The sequence below is a fragment of the Amblyomma americanum genome, chromosome 7 (assembly GCF_052857255.1).
Source record: "Amblyomma americanum isolate KBUSLIRL-KWMA chromosome 7, ASM5285725v1, whole genome shotgun sequence".
NCBI classification, from domain to species: Eukaryota; Metazoa; Arthropoda; class Arachnida; order Ixodida; family Ixodidae; genus Amblyomma; species Amblyomma americanum.
In genome coordinates this window covers 157,794,622-157,804,955 of record NC_135503.1, presented here as the reverse complement: position 1 = coordinate 157,804,955, position 10,334 = coordinate 157,794,622, and positions in this window count along the sequence as shown.

The following is a 10,334-nucleotide window of genomic DNA, read 5'->3' as shown; positions in this document are numbered from 1 at the left end:
TGCCCACCGTCGAGAGCGCGTCCGCCGTATGGCCGCGCTGTCAGATGACCCTCTAGCAGACGACTCGCAGGCAGCACAAAAATTTCTTGTGACTGCCGTTGCAGCAAAAAGTATGCCCTGTGGTGCGCTGTTTTATATTTTGTTTGTGTGGTGTGTTTAGTGTTACTGTTTGACAAGTGACGCGTCGATGACTGTAGTTGCCGGAGGGAGTAGCGAGCAAAAATGCATTGCTGTTGCGTTCCATTTTGCATGTCCAGTCAGCGAAACAAAAAGCCCCGCGTTTCGTTCCATGAAATTCCTGCCGACTTAGAGCTCCGGGAAAGACGGCTCAAGGTAACTTGAAAAACAAACTGGGAGAAAAACACAACATAAAATTATTCTGAAGTTTGTAGCTTGCATTTCCAGCCAAGGAAATGCTACATGTAGAAAGTTTCACTGCTCGCAAAGACAGGGATGGATTCTTTTACCCGACGTCAGCGCTCCTATGACTGCTACAGGGCCTCATGAAGTTCGTCGACGTCATGCTCAAATACCGAACGCATCTTCAAAGGCCACTAGACACATGCTTGCTTTACAACTAGTGTGAATACAATCGCGGGTTTGCCTGCAGTCCTGACGTGTGAGAACAAGGATAGCGGCCACAGCTAGGGAAGCACTACTGCATAATATCTGCAAGAAGTTCATGAAACCGTTGCTAACAAACCATGCACTTGACGTAACGGGCAAGAACGCAGTTGCGAAGATGTACAAGAAACCTCTTTCCCGAAAATTCTTGAAACTGGAGTAATTAAGAAGCGATTTCCGCCGCCTTCATCGCACCGACGCATGCCATGTTTCCTTGTATGTGCGCTCTTGTCTGTGCCTTCAAGCGCAGTTCTTTTTTTTATAATTCACACGCCCTGCCTGATACTCCCTTGTTTCAGTTGTCATTTCATCAACGCACGTGCTTGTCATTTGGAGAAATCCGGTTAGTCAGGCCTGTTGTGTTACTCCCAAAGTCGCTGTGCGCGTGTGCATCACACAGGAACCTAGTGAGATGTGTTTCCTGCGGAAAGAATAGAGAAAAACGACATGGGCTTATGTGAAATTTGTCAACGTTATTCACCGTTCGGCGAAAGCTCGTCGAAAATACGACCAGAAAGAGCGCAGGCTGGGCCTTCCAAGATCTGCTTCACCCGATCGAAACATCTCTCGAAATGTTCCGCAGCAAGATTGTAACAGACGCGCGCTTCGCGATGTTCTAAGAACATTACATGTGAGCGATGGGCCCCCTGCGGGCCAACGACTCCCCAGGCAGGTTACCGCGACATCTCCGGCTTCCATCCATTGAGCGCCATGCAGTCCTCCCTTCCCACGGGTCACCTGGCTACAGTTGAGAGCTCAGATAATTCCGGACTTCCTCCTGTCCTTATTCTATATCATGAATTAATTTCCTTTTTTGTTTGTCCGAAGTAGTTATTGATTTCTTGCTACTGGCAGCAGTACAATATACAACCATGCATCATGCAGTGTAAATACTTATTTTGCTGCATTTATAGCCACTTCAAGCACTTGTTGCAATATGGATGTTTCGTACATGTTCCTTTCATTGTAAATTGTTAAAACGTTACTGGTTATGCAGCAGACAAAAGGCCCTAACGGCATGATAGAACGGCGTGCAGAGCACGCTTTCAGATTTCGAAATCGAAACTGATGATCCTCTTTCAGTATTATGGGGAAGTCAGCTCAGACTTTTTAAGGATTAGCTGCCCTCTGCGACATTCAAAAACATTTTTTTGTCATTAACAAAATAAAATTTGTTGCTCAAAGCCCGAAAAAAGGATGAAACAGCACATGATCGGGCGCCGCGCATCACAGTCTCCCAGCCATTGAAACCGAAATTGGATGGATGGATGGATGGATGGATGGATGGATGGATGGATGGATGGATGGATGGATGGATGGATGGATGGATGGATGGATGGATGGACGGACGGACGGACGGACGGACGGACGGACGGACGGACGGATGGATGGATGGATGGATGGATGGATGGATGGATGGATGGATGGATGGATGGATGGATGGATGGATGGATGGATGGATGGATGGATGGATGGATGGATGGATGGATGGATGGATGGATGGATGGATGGATGGATGGATGGATACGGCTGAACCCTTTAAATTGGGCGGTGGCTCAAGCCACCTAGCCATGAATTACGAAATTTTGCTCTTCTCTTGATTGTAGCCATCAATCAGATAACCTTCGCTTGGTTATTTCTACCCGCTTAAAATCTACTTTTCCTTCACTGTCCTTAAACCCCAATGCCCTGGATAAATCAGCCCTGCTGCTTTCCACTGTAGGGTGAAGCCCTCTACAGAAAAGTATCAAGTGTTCAGCCGTTTCCTCCTCCTCTCCGCACGCAACGCACATCGTGTCTATCTCGTGGTACCTGACTCTATATGTCTTAGTCCGCAAAACTCCCGTCCTGGCCTCAAACAACAAAGAGCTTCCCCTACAATTATCACAGATATTTTCTTTGGCAATTTCCTGCTTAAAAATCCAGTATGTTCCCAGTGCCGATTTCGTCAGCATCCCTGTTTTCCACAGAGCTCTCTGTTTCTTTAACCTTTTTCTTAACCGATAATTGCTGATTTGCCCCCCCCCCCCTACTGCTGTCCAGATATTTACTTGTCAATTTTCTAGATCGCTTTCTCCATTTTGTATCAACATTCCTTATATACAGGTATCTGAAAACTTTCCTAGCCCACTGATTTTTCCCCATTTTTCTCAATCGCTCCTCCAATGCTATCTTACTGCTAGCTTCTCTGCTTTCGAACGACGCCCATCCCATATGACCCTGTACCCCCTGATTTGGTGTATTACCATGTGCTCCCAAAGCTAGCCTCCCTACGCCATGTTGTTTAATTTCTAACCTTGCTTGAACATGTGGTCTCATGCACAGGACCGCATTACCGAATGTCAGGCTAGGACCCATTACCCCTTTCCAGATCACTCTTACCACTTCATACCTATTGTAATTCCATACTGCCCTTTTTTTCATGACAGCTGCATTCCTACTAGCTTCATTCATTACATATTTTTCATGCTCTGTCAGATACTCAGCACCGTTATTTATCCACACCCCAAGATACTTGTACTCATCCACTAGTTCTAACGTGAACTCCTGTATTCTATGCTCGCCGACCTCATCGTTAAATACCATGACTATCGATTATTCCTTACTAAACTTGAAACCTAATCTATCCCTCTGTACCACATATGTCTATCAACTTCTGTAAATCTTCTTTGTTGTCAGCCATTAGCACTATATCAGCGGCGCATATTAGTCCCGGTAATGACTGTTTAATCAATCCTCCTTGCTTGAAAAAAGAAAGGTTGAAGCCTAGTCCGCTCCTCACTAGCTTGGCCTCCAACCCTTGCAGATACAACATGAACAACAAAGGAGACAGAGAGGACATCCTTGCCTAAGCCCCCGCTGTATCTCTACAGGCTCTGATACATTTTTCTTCCATTTTATAAGCACTCTGGTAACTTTATATATATCTTTTAAAAGATTAATTACTATCTCTTCCGCATCCAATTTGCCCTGTATGTCCCATAGATACTCTTGATTAACGTTGTCGTAGGCTCCCTTAATATCCAGAAATGCTAGCCGTAGTGGCCTGTGTTCCTTTTCGGCAATCTCTATACACTGCGTCAATGAAAAAAGATTGTCCTCTAACCTCCTTTGTTTCCAGAACCCAAATTGTAGCTCCCCAAGCACCCCCTCGTTCTCCATCCAAGCCTGCAATCTGTCCTTTATAATCTGCATCACCACCCTGTAAACCACAGATATCATTGTTATGGGACGGTAGTTACTTAACGTCAGCTTTGTCCCCCTTTCCCTTATACATCATGTTCATTCTACTTAATCGCCATACATCGGGGATTTTCCCAACCACTATCATTTTATTCACTACCTGTATTAATGTTTGGTTGGATTTTGGTCCTAGCTTCTTTATTAACGTAATCGGAATACCATCTGGTCCTGTTGACGTGCCACTAGAAACCTTCTTCTCTGCCCTTTCCCACTCGCTTTGTTCAAGTGAAGCTGTTGCAATAACCGGTCTATCCGCCTTCGATAAATTATGTGCAACATTTCCTTCTTTAAATTTTTCTCTCATCCTTGTTCCTATGTGTTTTATCGCTTCATCCCCTTCTAGTCGAATACCCTGATCTGTAACAATAAACCTTTGTTCTAGCCTAGTCTTATTACTCATTGCATTTAGATGCTTCCAGAATTTTTGAGCTGCTTTTCTATCCTTTTTATTTACTTTTGACATCCATTGTGCACCCTTCTAATTTTCTCATTAATCAAACAGGATGCTTCTCTTCTACATTTTATGAAGGTATCCCATTTTCTGTCTACTTCAACTTCTTTTTCCCCCCTCTTCTTAGAATATCTGTGTTCCCTGGATGCATCCTGACGTTTCTCTATCGCGCTCTTGACCTCCTCATCCCACCAACTCTTGGATTTGCGTCTTTTCCCTTTTAGCTTCAGTCGCACCTTAGCTAGCTCTTGCTTCAGTAATCAAGTTAATTTCGTATAAGTCTATTCTGTTTCACTATCCTCAAAAATTGCTTCCTCGATTTGTTTGGCTCCTGCTTCCAATTGCTTTTCTGAGTAAGAATTCCCCTCTGATTGTTCATCTCGCTTCAGTCCTTCTTTCGTTCCTCTTCTGAAACTCAACTTGATACGCTTGCGGTCACTACGTAGACTTCTGGAACCATGTTCATCTATGCTCATTACCCCTAATCTATTATACATCCTCTGTGACATTAGTGCATAATCTATCGTGGAGTGCAAACTCCCTGCCTTTCATGTTATGAGCCCTTCACACTTCTCGGTACTGTTGCATAAAACTAAATCGTGCCTGTCGCACATGTCCTGCACCATGCTTCCTGTCGAATCTGTGTACCCATCCAGGTCTTCTATATGGGCGTTCATGTCGCCTAATATAATTAGCTCGCCCTGTCCTCCTAGCTCATCAATGTCGCTTGCAATACATTCTAACATTTTCCTGTTATCCTCTTTGGCGTTAGTTCCTGTCCACAGGTATACAAAGCCAATGAGTGTTTGCTTGCCTTCCACTGTTCCTTTTAGCCATAAATGTTCCTTGCTTCCCAGTTTAACCCTTTGAAAGTTCATACTTTTATGAATGAATGCCCCAATTCCACCCCCCACCCCATTCTACTGCCCTCTGTTCTATTGCAATATTCGCATGCGTAGTCTGGGTTACAGGGTGGTTGCTCCATGTCTCTAAGATGCGTTTCCACTAAATCATATACAATTAATTCCTCCTGCCTTAACTGTTCTTCTATTTGCTCCCATTTCAGTCTATTCTTGCCACATTTCATGTTAATGAAACATATATCTGAATTAACTTGGCCATGGCGCTTGTGTCTATTTCTTCTCCTATGGTTCCATCGTTCCTATGATCTTGGTTCTTCCTTCTCTACACTGGTTCCCTCAGAGCTCTGGGTCCCCTCAAAAAAGCTGTTGCCTGGCGACCTATCCTACTACCCACCCTCTTGCCAGTGGCACCACCTTAGTGAATGCCATCCTGTGCAAATGGGCGGGGCCTGGCCTCGTACACATCCCTGTTAACTTCCATTACCCCGTATCTTAGTCGTCGACTCATTAACCTAATTACACGGTTAGCCTCAACGATCCTCCTTTCCGTCTCGATAGCCTGCCTCTGGACCTCTGGGATTGCGCATATGGTCACATGCACACTCTCAGAGGCCTCTCTAAGCCTACGCATTCCCACTTCTAACTGCTTCTCGAGATTCTGCCTCCTCCCTTCAGCACATCGTTGAGACCAGCATGGATAACGACAAGGTGTTCGCCATCCATGCTGCCCCCACCACCTCCTGGACTTTGGCCATTGCATCTACCATGCACTTCCCTGTCTGGGCCTCCACCTGCACCCGCCTGTCCATCTCCATTGAGGGTCATCTTTTAGCGCCGCCTAGCGGCCAGTCTGCGCAATGTCGTGGCGATCTCGGGGCCCTTTTAAATCGAGGAGAGGCTCCAGGCACGTTCTTCAGGAGGCATTGATAGAACGGCTGTCGCGAGCGTGTAGCGGAGCTGCCATGGACGAGCCTCAGACGATTAGCAAGCGTGCTTGCTTTTCGCTGAATTCTAGGGTTAGCCAAGTGAAGCCACTGCCATTTTTTTACTCCGAACTTCACAAGATTAGAATCGCCTTCCTTCCGACATTGCTTACATTTATGATAACACCCGATCTAAATGTGTTTTAGCTAACACTGTATAATTAGGAGTTACCATGCCTTCCCATGCTTTGTTTAATATTTTTAATTGTGAACTAATATACTTTGCCCACCCACTCCCCTCTCCAATGCGTCAGCCCTGGGGGTAAATAAAAACAGCACCGCCTGCGAAGCCAGCCCCCCACACCCGATCACTACATCTGGGCACGCACACATCCCATCTGTGTACCACCGCTTTACACACCTACCCCTGCCTCCTGGGAGACCGCTCTTCTGGCCACACAAGCTGATGAACAGGGCGAGCTGATTGGCCGGGCTAGCATGAAGGGGAAGGCCACAGGGCTCTTGGTCTCAGGAGCCCTCCTGAGAAGGATTTCATCTTTATAAATAATTCAAGCTTACAATAATAATAATTGGTTGTTGGGGGAAGGAAATGGCGCAGTATCTGTCTCACATACCTCGGTGGGCACCCGAACCGCGCTGTAAGAGAAGGGGTAAAAGAGTGACTGAGAGAAGAAAGGAAGAAAGAGGTGCCGTAATGGGGGTGTCCGGATAAATTTTGACCACCGGTGGTCCTTTAACGTGAAAGTAGTAAACGTTCTGTGTACTTTCTTTCACGGTTATTTTGATAACATACTGTAAGGTTTCTGGCGACAGCCGGTGGTCTGATTCAGCTGCGTATTCGGCCAGGACACCTGCAGCCGGGATCCCTGCACGGCGAGAGGCATTTTGTTTCCCACGGCCGGTCCTCACGTGGTTTATTGGAATCGAGACGGAGGATTCCACTGCCGTTTGTAAACCTTGTTCCCGGAAGATCTACCGTGCGGCACGGAGGCAGTTAGCGACCGCCAGAACCGAGCAGGGGTGACTCACCCCTTCAACTATGCCTGCTCGCCGGCGCCTCGCCCATTCGGACTTCCCGGAAGACGTGTCCGGCTTGAGCGTGAGAACTGTCCTTCGGAAGCGAAGACACCGCTCTCTCTGGTGGGGGCGATTGTCCAGCGGCACCCTCTTTCTCCGGCGAGGCATGTGACGGGGGCGTGTCCCGATGTGAAGTGGTGTGTGTGTGTACGACAACGCAAGTTAGGCCACGCCCAACCTGGCGAAGACCGCCTCGAACCTGGGGAATCCTGGGGACCGGACCCTTTTTAAACCGGACGACGAGTGCCGTGAGAAAAGCATCCTCGATCATCCTCAGATCTTCTCAGGTCCTCCGACCTTCCCCCATCACCCTCCAATGGGTTCCAAAATCTTGTATATAATGTAAAATAAACCCCCTGTACAGTTTCCTTCATAACCAAGTCCGACAACGTCATTCGAAGAAGGGACCTGCGGCGCTGAAAGAGTCAGCTCACTCAAGGACCCCTCGTCTCTAACAATACCTTAATTTAGCATAGGAGTTCGTGTTTGAAACTGCTGCATAGTGAGGCGCTTAACAGTGGCTCGCCTTCCTTCCTTCAGTTTTCAAACACGCCTTACTAAGGAAACCTTAGCGAAGCCTCCGTGGAGCGTCCTTTCCTTGAAGTGGGCACCACGCTACCTTCATGCTTCCTTATCGCTGTCCTTGACCTGAACGCGCCTGCATCTCGGCATAATCATTCGCTCTATGTACGCTTACGCAGTAAGGTGTCTCCAGCGGCTGCGGCGGCGCCGAGTCCACAATGGCAGAACGAACAGTATGGTCCACTGTTAAAGGAAACATGCGATTGCGTGCCGTTGGCGTTCCGCGAGGCGGTACTGCGGGAAGCCGGAAAGAATGCCGCGCTGATTATGGAGCGGAGTTTTTTCGGCATTCTGTCCCCTTGCATGGGTCTCATTTTTCGCAGCCACAACGCATCGATTGCTTGGTTCATATGCCACTCAACGTGCACTGTACACGTTAAGTGGCATATGAACCAAGGCACTCGCACGGGGATAATCTAGTCCGGAGGAAATGTTGCTTATTTCGCACGAAACGCGACCACAGAATGGAAAAAGCCAATTCAGCAGCGAGAAGAGGTAATCGATGCGTTGTGGTTTCGAAAAATGAGATCCATGCAAGGGAACAGACTTCCGAAAAAAACTCCGGTCCATAATAAGCGCGGCATTCTTTCTGGCTTTCTGCAGCAGCGCCTCGCGCAAAGACAACGACACGCGATCGCATGTTCCCTTTAACAGTGGAACATACTGAACAATCGCTACTGTACCTGCAGTGCCGCAGCACTTGCCCAACCACCTAGAGCATTGAAATAATGCGCCTAAATTTCGAAATGAGCGCAGATCTGTAGGCACGCGGGCCTCAAAACAAATCGAAAGATATAGATGCCTACTTGTTTTTTTTTGTTCTTGTTGATTTCGACAAACATATCTCTATTATTAGGCCCATATTCTAGACACCAGACGCGTAAGAGCGGGTCCTCGTCGCTCTGAGTGCCTCTTTACGCTAGGAGCGGCTAAGAACGGTTCGGAAATTATATAGATGGCTCCCTTCAACACTTGCTTCACATAAGGGAGCACGAAGGGCTTCTGAGCTGAGCTAAGTAAACCTTGTAATCTAAGCAGCGTTCCGAAATTGGGCGCGAAGTCACCCGTTATTAAGGAGGCGAGTTAGTCCAGAAATGTTGGCTTTTTTTTTCATCCTTTGTTGGTGCCAGTCTCCCCAATATTACAAACCCAAGCATAAGCACTTCCGCCAGAAATGTTCAGGTTCAAATACAATTCAATACAGTGGCATGCAAGCAATGCGAATTAAGGCGCCGGCTAACACTGAATTTCCAACATGCTTGATGGTACATTCTTATTTTTGCAAGCTTTTTTTGGTTTCAAATCTTTCTACAATTTCTTCCGCTGCCATTCCTTCTTATGTCGTCTACCGATTACTCCTCTTTTTTTCTTACTGCCTACGGTTGCATCATTCCAATATGTTTGGCGTTGTACGAAGTTTCCCAGTCAGTTTTTACTTTTTTGCATACCTTTATTTTTTTTATTAAATACATCAGTGAATTTCTGAGCATTGGTTTCGTTTTCTTAAATTCTGCGGTTCCACGTTATTCGAACTGCGTTCTCATTGGACGTGGTTCTCTATTCAGTTAGTTTATATTTAGTGTGCTAGTGCCTTTCTTTGATCTTTCCGCTTTTCTTTCCGACTACTTGTTTTGTCTGGTCTGCCTTTTTTTTTGCATGTGGAGTGCGTTGGCTTGTCAACTTTTACAGAAGTGCGTGTTTGGGCATATTTTAGCATCTTTTACCGCCTTACCTCCATCTCTGTGCCGGCAGCTTCCTGATCCTCCATCCCGTCTTCGTCATCTTATGCGAAATAATCCGAAAGTGGCCTTTTTCTCACTGCAGGAAGAAAATCCCTTTTCTTCCCAGACAAGATATTCCCTACCGGACTTTTCCCCGAAGCAAGCAATTTTGCATAGGAAAGCCACGCCGAACGCCATTTTCCAACCAAACAAGCCGATGGTATACATGGTTCAGACAAGACCGCCCCCCCCCCCCCCTTAAAGAAAAAAAAACGCCCTCTCCAAGAATGACCCATTAATCCGCCTCTGCAGTTTGGGTTTGTTGGTTTGTCATGACGGAAGCGTGCAACGACCAAGGGACGAGACCACACAGAAAAGAACACACATGAGACAAACAGGCACTCCTGACGTGTCTTCCTTCCTTGCGTCCTCTTTCCTTGGCGCGCTGTATTCTTCCCTCATGGTGCTGAGCACACGCTGCGAGCGGTGTGCTTGGAGCACGTTCCGAAGCTTCACCTGTACTAGGAGAGGAGCAGTACAGCAGCGCTTGGGATTTGTTTCCACCACATAAGTGAGGTCTTTTAACCCTTTCCGGTCATCTGTCGGGCACCGCCCTGCAGCGGAAAAGTGCGCGTCCAGTCAGTTGTCGGGCATGGTCCGTTTTGTCTGCTACTTCTGTGGGAAAAATTGCGTGCCATCTGGTTGGAACTATTGTTGCCTGCAAGTTGGCTCCTTGGCTTTCCTCCCGAGGATAGCAGCACCATACTGATGTAAAAACATTTATTAATCACAGAGTTTTGAGGGCCTGAATTGGAGCCGATAAATCGTG